General features: G+C 49.2%; 1 protein-coding gene across 2 annotated transcripts in view; it reads right to left on the bottom strand.

Moving 5' to 3' along the window:
- The window catches only part of pter (phosphotriesterase related), a 48,870-nt gene that overhangs the window by 20,416 nt on the left and 14,584 nt on the right, over nucleotides 1–13,870 (bottom strand). The gene's annotated exons all lie outside the window — the stretch shown is intronic.

The raw sequence follows: 13,870 nt of genomic DNA, 5'->3' as shown, positions 1-13,870 counted from the left end.
CCCCACCTTCCCCAGAATGCGCTCCAATTATCCAAATACCTGAAGCCCTCCTACACCATTCCTGCAGCCACGTGTTCAACTGCACTCTCTCCCTATTCCTAGCCTCGCTATCACGTGGCACCGGCAACAAACTAGAGATGACAACTCTGTCTGTCCTGGCCTTTAACTTCCAGCCTAACTCCCTAAACTTGTTTATTACCTCCACACCCCTTGTCCTACCTATGTCGTTGGTACCAATGTGCACCACGACTTCTGGCTGCTCACCCTCCCCCTTCAGGATCCTGAAGACACGATCTGAGACATCCCTGGCCCTGGCACCCGGGAGGCAACATACCTTCCGGGAGTCTCGCTCGCGACCACAGAATCTCCTATCTATTCCCCAAACCATTGAATCTCCTATTACTATTGCTTTTCTATGGTCCCCCTTCCCTTCTGATCCCCAGAGCCAGACTCAGTGCCAGAGACCTGGCCGCTGGGGCCTTCCCCCGGTAGGTCATCCCCCCCAACAGCATCCAAAAAGGTATACTTGTTTTGAAGGGCAACGGCCACGAGGGATCCCTGCACTGTCTGCCTGTTAGTTTTCTTTTCCCTGAATGTAACCCAGCTACTCTTGTCCAGTACCTTGGGTGTGGCTACCTCCCTGTAACTCTTCTCGATAACCCCCTCTGCCTCCCAGATGATCTGAAAGTTCATCCAGCTCCAGTTCCCTAACACGGTCTCGGAGGAGCTGGAGTTGGGTGCACTTCCCGCAGGTATAGTCAGCGGGGACACCAGTGGTATCCCTCACCACCCACATCCTACAGATGGAGCATGCAACTGCCCTAGCCTCCATCCCGTCTTACTTTACAGAATTAGCTGCCCCGGAGACCAACTGGACCTCCGCCCTCTGACTCTGCTTCCAGTCAGCTGTACTCTAAACTCCTGGCTCCCTTCACGCTCTTTGATAAATATAGGACATGAAATGTAAGGAGCACCTTACTCCCTTCCTCACCTAACTCCATCAGTCACCAAACTCTCACTGTAGCACTCAAATGCAACCTGTTCAGCACTCCAGTGCAAACAAAGTCTGCACTGTAACTAGCTCAGATTTATACTGTGACTCTAGCCTCTGAAAAATGGCCTGATCCAATTAACTAATTAACAAGCTCCAGCTGCAAGTACCTACAAGTAGAACCTTGTTTAAAGCTGATTCAAAATTCACCTTCTTATAGACCAAACAGCAACTTTTAAGTTAATTAACTAAATAAAAGAAATACTAGACTTTAAATAAAAATGAACCCTTATACTCCCTCAGTCACCAAACTCTCACTGCAGCACTCAAATGCAACAAGTTCAGCACTCCAGTGCAAACAGTGCATTCCTTTTAGCAATGAATGTGCCAATATCGACATGAAAGTATTTATTTTTTCAGCATGTTTACATGTAAACCACCACTGTGATTGTACCTACGAGGGAAGAACAGCTATGCAAAAGTAAATATAGGTAAAGTAAGGTAATGTCACCATAGTCCCAGATGACCGTAGGATACGTTTCCCTTGGAGGGCGAGAGTTGGCTGGTGGTGATTTAACCCGAGGATCATCACACCTCGGGTGAGGGGCAAGGTTGAGAAGGCGGGGGGCCTTTGCGAATAAACTCAGCCTGTACGGGAAGTGAACCCACATTGATGGCTTCGCTCTGCATCATAAACCAGCAATCGAGCCAAGTAAGATAAATTGCCCCTTAATTGGAAAAGAATGAATTGGGTACTCTAAATTTATGTTTTTTTAAAAATGTGTACAGATACATACATGTACGTCCACATATACAGACATAGAACAAACATCCAAATCCAGGCACTGTAGAATTCTGCCCCATTGGCTAAGACGCCATCAAATTGTACATTTTACTGTCTGGTGATTTACCATCTGGGATAATTGCTGACACCAATGTACCGTCATGCAGTAAATTGCAATTTAGATGTTAAATCAGGCAAATTCTAACATAGAAAGACCAAGGGCTGGATTTTTAAAACATATCAGGATCTGAACCCGATGTGAGTGAGCCTGCAATTTGGCACTCCTGGCCTCTGGATAGGGTTGCTCCCACAATCCCCACCTTGTGGCAGAGTCTGCCTCAGTTCACATCATTTGCCAATGGGCAAATGGCAGTTTGCCAATTTAGGTTAATTAGATTTAATTAATGGGCCTATAAAGACCCCCGTTCCTGCTCTAACTGGGATTTCCAATCAACAATGGTGGCCTGGAGCACATCTGGTTTCCAAACCTTCATCAAAAATTCAACGCCAAGACTAACAATTAGAGTAACATTTACAGCACAGAACAAGGTAATTCAGCCCATCAAGTCCATGCCAGCTCTCCATAACAATCCAGTCAGCCCCATTTCCCTGCTCTCTAGTACCTCAGCAAGTTTAATTCCTTTAAGTCCCATCCAATTTCCTTTTGAAACCATTGATACAATTCCCTCCCAACAAACATAGACCAGTGCAAAAGGAGACCAAGGAACGCTGGCAACCTCCACGACTCCCATAACAAGAGCAGCAGGTGGCTACTGAACATAGGAGTCCATGCAACTAAGCTTGCTCTCACACACACATTCACGCCAACAACACTTTATGTATGCACACTCTCGCTGATATGCAGGCAGGGGCAGCTTTGGCAACTGGTGCATGGTTCATTTGTTCTTTGCTTTGGTTTTCTTCTTTGATGTACGGCTGTTAACTTTGTTGTCTTCCTGCCTGCTTTGTGTTTTCCTTCGGTGGTTGCTGTGTATTTGGTTTTGTTTATAATGTTCTGTTCTGGACTGAACTGTGCCCCTCTTGAAAGGCGTGGAATAGTTTTCTCTCTACCTCCCCGCCGTGCTCCATGTTGGAGCAGCCTTTTCCAGTGGGCTGGGCTCATTTGGTTGGGGGAGAGGGGTGTGGTTCTGGGTACCAAGTAATTGGTGTTCTCATTGTCTTTTGTCAATAAACTATTTGCAGGTTGTGTTTGCTGCTTGCTCCTGCTGGTGGCTGAGATGCCTGAAGGCCGCTGTTGCTGTTTACTTCCTTTTCTGTAGCCGGAAAGGAGGACAATTTTTTCTAAGATACCTGGGTCCTGAAACACCGGCATAACTGGCATGTCACGGCAGTTAAACGCACTGGAAGTCAAGGATGTTCAACTGCACCTCGAGTGCCAGTGGAATATGTGGATGCCAGGATTTGGTTCCAGTGAGATTGGGCTGCTTGAGAGAGCCTGCACAGCTGCGGCTCCTGGATGGCTAATGGCATTGATACATGGAACAAGTCACACATTGATGGACAGATCATTGTGTAAAGATCATTTCTACAACAAATTTCTGGACATGAGGACTGGTACAAAAGGTGAAGTCACACGGGATCAGGGGTGAGCTGGCAAGATGGATACAGAACTGGCTAGATCATAGAAGGCAGAGAGTAGCAATGGAAGCGTGCTTTTCTGATTGGAGGGCTGTGATGAGTGGTGTTCCGCATGGACCAGTGGGATTTGTGGGCAGCACAAGTGGATAGCACTGTGGCTTCACAGCGCCAGGGTCCCAGGTTCAATTCCCTGCTGGGTCGCTGTCTGTGCAGAGTCTGCACATTCTCCCTGTGTCTGCGTGGGTTTCCTCCGGGTGCTCTGGTTTCCTCCCACAGTCCAAAGATGTGCAGGTTAGATGGGCTGGCCATGCTAAATTGCCCTTAGTGTCCCAAGAAGGTTAGGTGGGGTTATTAGGTTACGGGGTTAGGGTGGAAGTGAGAGCTTGAGTGGGTCATTACAGACTCAATGGGCCGAATGGCCTCCTTCTGCACTGTATGTTCTATGTCTATGTCAGTGCTGGGACCTTCGCTGTTCGTAGTATATATAAATGATTTGGAGGAAAATGTAACTGGTCTGATTAGTAAGTTTGCAGACGACACAAAGGTTGGTGGAATTGCGGTTAGCGATGAGGACTGTCAAGAGGATACAGCAGGATTTAGATCGTTTGGAGACTTGGTCGGATAGATGGCAGATGGAGTTTAATCCAGACAAATGTGAGGTAATGCATTTTGGAAGGTCTGATGCAGGTAGTGAATATACAGTGAATGGTAGAACCCTCAAGAATATTGACAGTCAGAGAGATCCAGGTGTGCAGATTCACAGGTCACTGAAAGTGGCAACACAGGTGGAGAAGGTAGTCAAGAAGGCATACGGCATGCTTGCCTTCATTGGCCAGGGCATTGAGTATAAAAATGGGCAAGTCATGTTGCAGCTGTATAGAACCTTAGTTCAGCCACACTTGGCGAATAGTGTTCAATTCTGGTCGCCACACTACCAGAAGGATGTGGAGGCGTTAGAAGAGGTGCAGAAGAGATTTAGAACATAGGAACATAAGAACTAGGAGCAGGAGTAGGCCACCTGGCCCCTCGAGCCTGCTCCACTATTCAATGAGATCATGGCTGATCTTTTGTGGACTTTGCTCCACTTTCCGGCCCGAACACCATAACCCTTAATCCCTTTATTCTTCAAAAAACAATCTATCTTTACCTTAAAAACATGTAATGAAGGAGCCTCAACTGCTTCACTGGGCAAGGAATTCCATAGATTCACAACCCTTTGGGTGAAGAAGTTCCTCCTAAACTCAGTCCTAAATCTACTTCCCCTTATTTGGAGGCTATGTCCCCTAGTTCTGCTTTCACCCGCCAGTGGAAACAACCTGCCCACATCTATCCTATCTATTCCCTTCATAATTTTAAATGTTTCTATAAGATCCCCCCTCATCCTTCTAAATTCCAACGAGTACAGTCCCAGTCTACTCAACCTCCCCTCATAATCCAACCCCTTCAGCTCTGGGATTAACCTAGTGAATCTCCCCTGCACACCCTCCAGTGCCAGTATGTCCTTTCTCAAGTAAGGAGACCAAAACTGAACACAATACTCCAGGTGTGGCCTCACTAACACCTTATAAAATTGTAACATAACCTCCCTAGCTTAAACTCCATCCCTCTAGCAATGAAGGACAAAATTCCATTTGCCTTCTTAATCACCTGTTGCACCTGTAAACCAACTTTCTGTGACTCGTGCACTAGCACACCCAGGTCTCTCTGCACAGCGGCACGCTTTAATATTTTATCGTTTAAATAAGAATCCCGTTTGCTGTTATTCCTACCAAAATGGATAACCTCACATTTGTCAACATTGTATTCCATCTGCCAGACCCGAGCCCATTCACTTAACCTATCCAAATCCCTCTGCAGACTCCCAGTATCCTCTGCACTTTTCGCTTTACCACTCATCTTAGTGTCGTCTGCAAACTTGGACACATTGCCCTTGGTCCCCAACTCCAAATCATCTATCTAAATTGTGAACAATTGTGGGCCCAACACGGATCCCTGAGGGACACCACTAGCTACTGATTGCCAACCAGAGAAACACCCATTAATCCCCACTCTTTGCTTTCTATTAATTAACCAATCCTCTATCCATGCTACTACTTTACCCTTAATGCCATGCATCTTTATCTTATGCAGCAACCTTTTGTGTGGCACCTTGTCAAAGGCTTTCTGGAAATCCAGATATACCACATCAATTGGCTCCCCGTTATCTACTGCACTGGTAATGTCCTCAAAAAATTCCACTAAATTAGTTAGGCACGACCTGCCCTTTATGATCCCATGCTGCGTCTGCCCAATGGGACAATTTCTATCCAGATGCCTCGCTATTTCTTCCTTGATGATAGATTCCAGCATCTTCCCTACTACCGAAGTTAAGGCCAATAATTTCCTGCTCTCTGCCTACCTCCTTTTTTAAACAGTGGTGTCACGTTTGCTAATTTCTAATCCACCGGGACCACCCCAGAGTCTAGTGAATTTTGGTAAATCATCATTAGTGCATCTGCAATTTCCCTAGCCATTTCTTTTAGCACTCTGGGATGCATTCCATCAGGGCCAGGATACTTGTCTATCTTTAGCCCCATTAGCTTGCCCATCACTACCTCCTTAGTGATAACAATCATCTCAAGGTCCTCACCTGTCATAGCCTCATTTCCATCAGTCGCTGGCATTTTATTTGTGTCTTCCACTGTGAAGACCGACCCAAAAAACCTGTTCAGTTCCTCAGCCATTTCCTCATCTCCCATTATTAAAACTCCCTTCTCATCCTCTAAAAGGACCAATATTTACCTTAGCCACTCTTTTTTGTTTTATATATTTGTAAAAACTTTTGCTGTCTGTTTTTATATTCTGAGCAAGTTTACTCTCATACTCTATCTTACTCTTCTTTATAGCTTTTTTAGTAGCTTTCTGTTGCCCCCTAAATATTTCCCAGTCCTCTAGTCTCCCACCAATCTTTGCCACTTTATATGCTTTTTCCTTCAATTTGATACTCTCCCTTATTTCCTTAGATATCCACAGTCGATTTTCCCTCTTTCTACCGTCCTTCCTTTTTGTTGGTATAAACCTTTGCTGAGCACTGTGAAAAATCGCTTGGAAGGTTCTCCACTGTTCCTCAACTGTTCCACCATAAAGTCTTTGCTCCCAGTCTACCTTAGCTAGTTCTTCTCTCATCCCATTGTAATCTCCTTTGTTTAAACACAAAACACTAGTATTTGATTTTACTTTCTTTTAAATTCCACCATATTGTGATCGCTCCTTCCGAGAGGATCCCTAACTATGAGATCATGAATCAATCCTGTTTCGTTACACAGGACAAGATCTAGGACCGCTTGTTCCCTCGTAGGTTCCATTACATAACTGTTCTAGGAAACTATCGCGGATACATTCTATAAACTCCTCCTCAAGGTTGCCTTGACCGACCTGGTTAAACCAATCGACATGTAGATTAAAATCCCCCATGATAACTGCTGTACCATTTCTACATTTATCAGTTATTTCTTTGTTTATTGCCTGCCCCACCATAACGTTACTATTTGGTGGCCGATAGACTACTCCTATCAGTGACTTTTTCGCCTTACTATTTCCGACTTCCACCCAAATGGATTCAACCTTATCCTCCATAGCACCGATGTCATCCCTTACTATTGCCCGAATGTCATCCTTAAATAACAGATCAACACCACCTCCCTTACCATCCACTCTGTCCTTCCGAATAGTTTGATACCCTCAGATATTTAACTCCCAGTTGTGACCATCCTTTAACCATGTTTCAGTAATGGCCACTAAATCATAGTCATTCACGATGATTTGTGGCATCAACTCATTTACTTTATTCCGAATACTACGAGCATTCAGATGAAGTACACTTATGTTGGTTTTTTTACCTCTGCTTTGAATCTTAACATCCCCAGTTTTATTCCTTTTAGTATTACTGGGCCTATTCACTGAGCTCCCCTCAGTCACTGTACCTTGTACTGTTGCCCTTTTTGATTTTTGACTATGTCTTCTCTGCCTTGCACTTTTCCCCTTACTTCCTTTTGCTTCTGTCCCTGTTTTACTACCTTCCAACTTCCTGCATCGGTTCCCATCCCCCTGCCACATTAGTTAAAACCCTCCCCAACAGCTCTAGAAAACACCCCCCCCCCTAGGACATCGGTTCCAGTCCTGCCCAGGTGCAGACCGTCCGGTTTGTACTGGTCCCACCTCCCCCAGAACCGGTCCCAATGCCCCAGGAATTTGAATCCCTCCCTCTTGCACCATCTCTCGAGCCACGCATTCATCCTATCTATCCTGACATTCCTACTCTGACTAGCTCGCGGCACTGGTAGCAATCCTGAGATTACGACCTTTGAGGTCCTACTTTTTAGTTTATCTCCTAACTCCCTGAATTCCGCTTGTCGGACCTCATCCCGTTTTTTACCTACATCGTTGGTGCCTATGTGCACCACGACAGCTGGCTGTTCTCCCCCCCCCCCCCCCCCCCCCTTCTCCCCCCCCCCCCCTCCCCCAGAATGTCCTGCAGCCGCTCCGAGACATCCTTGACCCTTGCACCAGGGAGGCAACATACCATCCTGGAGTCTCGATTGCGTCCACAGAACCACCTGTCTATTCCCCTTACGATCGAGTCCCCTATCACTATAGCCCTGCCATGTTTCTTCCTGCCCTGCTGTGCAGCAGAGCCAGCCACGGTGCCATGAACCTGGCTGTTGCTGCCTTCCCCTGGTGAGCCATCTCCCTCAACAGTATCCAAAGTGGTATATCTGTTTTGCAGGGAGATGACCGCAGGGGACACCTGCACTGCCTTCCTACTCTTGCTCTGTCTTTTGGTTACCCATTTTCTATCTCCCTCAGTAAGCTTCACCTGCGGTGTGACCAACTCGCCAAACGTGCTATCCACGACCTCCTCAGCATCGTGGATGCTCCAAAGTGAGTCCATCCACAGCTCCAGAGCCGTCAAGCGGTCTAACAAGAGCTGCAACTGAACACACTTCCTGCACGTGAAGGAGCCAGGGACAGTGGACGTGTCCCTGAGCTCCCACATCGCACACGAGGAGCATGACACGGGTCTGGGATCTCCTGCCATGTCTTAAACCTTAGGTAAACTTAAACAACTACAATTTCAAAGTAAAAATAAATAAATTAGACAATGAAAAGAAAATGAGAAACTACTTACCAGTCACTTACCAGGGTTAAAATTTACCAGGATGTTGCATGATATGGAGGGCATTAGCTATGAGGACTGGTTTCTATGCGGAATGGGGGCTGGTTTAGCACAGGGCTAAATCACTGGCTTTGAAAGCAGACCAAGGCAGGCCAGCAGCACGGTTCAATTCCTGTACCAGCCTCCCCGAACAGGCGCCAGGGCTTTTCACAGTAATTTCATCTGAAGCCTACTTGTGACAATAAGCAATTTTTATTTCGATAGGTTGAATAAACCTGGTTTGTTCTCACTGGAACAACGGAGGTTGAGGGGCGACCTGATAGAGGTCTACAAAATTATGAGGGGCATAGACAGAGTAGATAGTCAGCGGCTTTTTCCCAGGATAGAGGGGTCAATTAGGGGGGCATAGGTTTAAGGTGCGAGGGGCAAGGTTTAGAGATGTACGAGGCACGTTCTTTTTACACAGAGGGTAGTGGATGCCTGGAACCCGCTGCCAGAGATGGTGGAAGCAGGGACGATACTGATGTTTAAGGGGCATCTTGACAAATACATGAATAGGATGGGAATAGAGGTATATGGACTCTGGAAGTGTGGAAGATTTTAATTTAGACGGGCAGCATTGTCAGCATTGATGTGGAGGGCCGAAGGGCCTGTTCCTGTGCTGTAGTTTTCCTTGTTCTTTGTACTCCTTTAAAAAACGTGAAGCTGGTGCACTGGCTGCTGAGGGAAACGGAGAAGATGAGGAGCCATTTTCATTGGCAGCTCAAGTGCATGGTTGGGAATTTCATCTGTGAGGCCTTCAAGCCATCTTTAAGTATTGCGGAAACCCACAACAGGGGCAACTACAGGTGCTGCCTGTCTGTCCTACCAAACACTTCCAGGACAGAGGGCTGCTCTTGGTCTATGCTGAAGGTCACTTCAACTCCCTTTGACTGTGAGTAGCCTCTAGCCTCACAGCTGAAAGCTATTGCTACTGAGGAATTAGCCTTATTCACAGCAGCTCACACTCCAGTCAAGTGTAAAACCGCCTGAACGGCGTGCTTCAACACTCACTTCCAGCTTCCTTGCTCTGCCTCCTGGCCTTCACTCCAGCATGTCATTTCCAGAACTGCCCCAGGGGGGGCAAGTGGCCCTTTCTGGATGCACATGCCAGGCAGTGCATACCTCGTGGCCCTTAAAACAGAGGCCACTGTTTTGGGGCTAACATCTGCGGCAATGGGGAGATTGGCTGCTTTATTGGAATCCTGGAGACACCAAAATGTCAGGAGGTAATTACCTGCTGTCCCATTGGGTACCTGCTGTAGAATGGCAGGAAATGTGCCTCATTGGGAATTTGCTGCCCAGACGGAACTTGCACGAAGGGAGGTATTGACCGACCTACCCCGCCATTGTCAACGGGATTTCCTGGTGACAGCATTGCTCATTGCTAGGAAACCGGTGTGGGATCGGAATTTCCCAACGGTGTGAACAGCTGCCAAATCCCGCCCTACATGTCTGGAAGACGAGAGTGAATGGCAACACTCTCCTACGGAAAGAAAATCAAGTGGCTTCTCATGGGCACACGTGCCATGCCTCAGATGATGATTATTGCTTCACATTTCAATCAAACTTTGAAGCCTGAACAGTGGGCGGGATTCTCCACACTCCACGCCGGGTAGGGGTAGGGGTGGGGGGGGGGGGGCGCGTTTGGCAACAGGCCAATTGGAGAATCGTCGCTCGCCATTTCTCACAACGACCGTCGATTCTCCGGCCCGCATGGGCCAAGCGGCCTGCCGAACCCGACCGGTTCACGCCGGCACCAACCACACCTGGTCACTGCCGGCATGAACAGCGTGTGACCGGTAAGTGTGGGGCCTGGAGGGAGGATCGAGCACCAGGGGCGTGCTCAGCAGATGTCTGGCCCACGATCGGTGCCTACCGATCATCGGGACGGCGTCTCTAAAAGACGCACTCTTTTCTCTCCGCCGCCCCACAAGATCAAGCCGCCATGTCTTGCGGGTCAGCAGGAGAAGAGGGCAACCGCGCATGCGCGGCTGAAGGCACTTTGGCGCTGCCGGCCACATCATATCCGGCGCGCCGCTTTGATGCAAGCGTCAAGGCGCGTGGAATTCACACGCCGCCGCCCCTAGCCCCCCCCCCCTCTCCCGGGAGAATAGGGGGCGAGGAGCGGCCTCCGACACCAGAGTGAAACACTCCGGGTTTCACTCCGGCGTCGGCTGTTTGTCCCCTGATGGGAGAATTCCGCCCAGTGTGCCTGAACTCCAGAGGCATCAGCAGAACTCAAGGAGTTGGGTTTCAACACTGAGGATATCCTTGTGACCATAGGGTAAGTATGTGGAGCAGCAGAGGGCACCTGAGCATGGTCTCCCTAATGTTCACGGCAGGGGTCTGGGGTCTAGGGGCTCCTGCTGTGGCCTGGGATGAGCATGCAGAGCGAAGTTCTCCAGCACATCTGGCTCATTGGATGGCACTCAGAAAGAAAGCGGGACATGTAAGAGTGGGGGAGGCTTGCAGAATTGGAGGGTCCCAGGGTGGGAGCCCTAACTGATTGTCACTCTCTCTCTTTCTCCAGTTTCTTACAGATATAACAATATGGCTGGTGTTGTCAGTCCTGCAGAAGCTGCCCTCGGTGTTCTAGTGACAGCCCAAGAGGCCTGACACTGGAGAAGGCAGTAGCGTTAACGGAGGCTGGAGGTGGCAGCTCCTGTGCCGGGGCCCGCTGCATTCCAAAGTCCCAGCTATTCATCAGGCTGAGAAGGAACCCAGAAGGGGGGTGCCTACGTTGATCCAAGGTGTACAGGCATTGCTGGGTCTTTTGAGGAGGAGGAGGACACCTACTCCTGGTGGCCGTGAATGTCACAGCAGCCGTGAACTTCAATGCAACTGGTTCATTCCAGAGCTCGAGGGGAGACTTGTGCAGCATTTCCCAATCTACAGTCCACAAGTGCATCAGTGAGGTTGTGGCTGCCCTCGATGCCCGGGCACCATACTACATCACCTTTGAGCTGTACCAGGCCCACCAAGAGCCCCGACTGCAGGATTCTCTGCCATCGCCGGGATGTCCCAGGTCCAGGGGGTAGTTGATGGTTTTCGCCTGGCACGAACTGGAGCATCAGTGAGTGCCCTCCATTAACAGGAATGTTCAACTCGTGTGTGACCACTGCCTCAGAATCATGCAAGTGTGTGCCCATTTCCCAGGCAGTGTGCATGACAGCTACATCCCGGGACAACCCTCGGAGATCCCAGGCATCTTTGTGGACCGTCCCAGGATGATGGATTGGCTTTTGGACGATAGGGGTACCCGCTGAGGTCCTGGTTGATGATAGGAGGCTGGAGAGCAAGGCAGGGGTCCATATAAGGAGCAGAATGTTGCCACCCGTGCTGTCATGGGGCATTGGACTGCTCCAAGTACAGTTCCGAAACATGGATCACTCTGGCAGTGCACTAGATTACACCCCCCTAAGAGTCTTCCGCTTTCTGGAGTTCTGCTATGCCCTCCACAGCCTGGCTCAACAGCGAGGCAACATGCTGGAGGAAGGGGGACATGTGGCCTCGTCTGATGTGGCGGAGCTCGAGGGGATTGGGGATGAGCCCAGAGAGGATGCGTAGGAGGAGCCGGAGGATGGAGGACAGGCAGCGGTGGGGATCAGGCTTGCCTAGAGGTCCAGGAAGGCCTTCATCCTCAATCTATTCACACAGGACAAGGCTTGGTCAATCAGCTCAACCCCCTCCACTCCAATCCTACCTTCCCCCCAATCCCTCCTTCGTCAATCTTCCTATCCACTACCCCTCCATCCCCATCCCATTCCACTATCCCTCCTTCCCCCATAAACCTCATCCTTCCTTCTCCCCCAATCCCTCCTTCCCCCAATACCTCCATCCCCCCAAATCCCTCCATCCCCCCAATACCTCCATCCCCCCCCATCCCCCCAAATCCCTCCATCCCCCCCCCAATACCTCCATCTCTCCATTCCCCCCCCCAATCTCCCCAAATCCCTCCTTTTATCCATATAAACCCCTGCCCAGTGAGTGCCTGGTGCTCACCAGATTGTGCCCCAGAAACCTGCCCACGAATGTTGCCCACCGAGATCTGTGTCGCTGTGCGGTTTGAAGGTAGGGTTGATAGTTATGATGCATCAATGGTGTCTCCTTGGAGTTCTCCTTCGAAGTGATCACTTGGGTGGTGGTGGGGAGGGGAAATGACTCTGGATGGCCCAGCCCAACCAGATGGCGATCCTGCAAGAGAATGGACATGTGGTCAGTGAGAGGAAAGGATCATTTTGCCTCACTTGAGACAGGTCATCCGGGTGAAGAGGCAGTGGATCCTTAGCTCTGTGGCACTGGCCAGCCTCACTGTCAGTGACTGCTGTCTCCTCTGTCAACTCTGCGATTTTCAGTACCTGCTCCTCATAGGGGGTAAGGACTCAAATTTCTGATACTCCGCCTCTCGTCTTGGCCCTTTCCCACTTATTATGGGCTATCTTCTCCTGTGATGACAGAGAGAGGGATTTGTGAGCTGCATGCTTGATGGGTCAGGGGGATCTATAGCAGATGGCATGTGTGGGCACCAAACCTGGACACGAAGGGGGTGTGCTAGTAGGTTCTGAGGAGCAAGCACAAAAATTGGATGTTAGGAGGGTGCGAGGTGACAAGGCGAAATTGTGTGTGGGGGGGGGGGGTGCGGGGGTTTGACTGATGGTAAATCAACCTTACAGCACGCTGGAGATCACTGGTCTTCTTCTGACATTGTACAGTAGTCCTCGTGGTCACGTTGCATGAACCGACAGCCCCCGCCACTGCCTATTAGATGATATTGGCAACACTGCTGCTGGTCATCCTACCCCCTCAGGGGAACAGGGTGCCCCATCTCACAACAACGGAGTCAAGAAGCCTGGCCAGGCCGGTATCCCCGAAATGAGGAGCCGATCTGCGCGCTACCATACCTGGGTGTTGACTTGGAATGAGTGGTGAGGGAACGTTTAAAAGCAGCTCCCACTTGTTAGCAGTGAGACGCTGAAGCACAAATCTGGCAAATCAAACAGCGAGACAGCCTGTAATGGTGTGAAGCTCATGGGGGCTCACTTCCGGCACTAAGTGCCGTTAAAAATGGGCAGCAATCTCGCCAAAGCGGCCGCCGCAAAACGACCCGCCAATCGTGCCAAAACAATTACAAACGTCTCCGTTAAATCTTGCCCATGAGTGAAGTTCAACAGTGTATATTTTATAATCACAGGATAAATCTAAACTTGCTCATGTACAGCTTGCCATCGTACAAGACTGAAGTATTTTATGCTACACTTGCCCAAAGAGGACATGCAGAAACCGAAGTCGTAAATATATT

The sequence above is a fragment of the Scyliorhinus canicula genome, chromosome 5 (assembly GCF_902713615.1).
Source record: "Scyliorhinus canicula chromosome 5, sScyCan1.1, whole genome shotgun sequence".
NCBI classification, from domain to species: domain Eukaryota; kingdom Metazoa; phylum Chordata; class Chondrichthyes; order Carcharhiniformes; family Scyliorhinidae; genus Scyliorhinus; species Scyliorhinus canicula.
The sequence above is the reverse complement of the archived record's forward strand: the minus strand, read 5'-3'. Positions and strand labels throughout refer to the sequence as shown.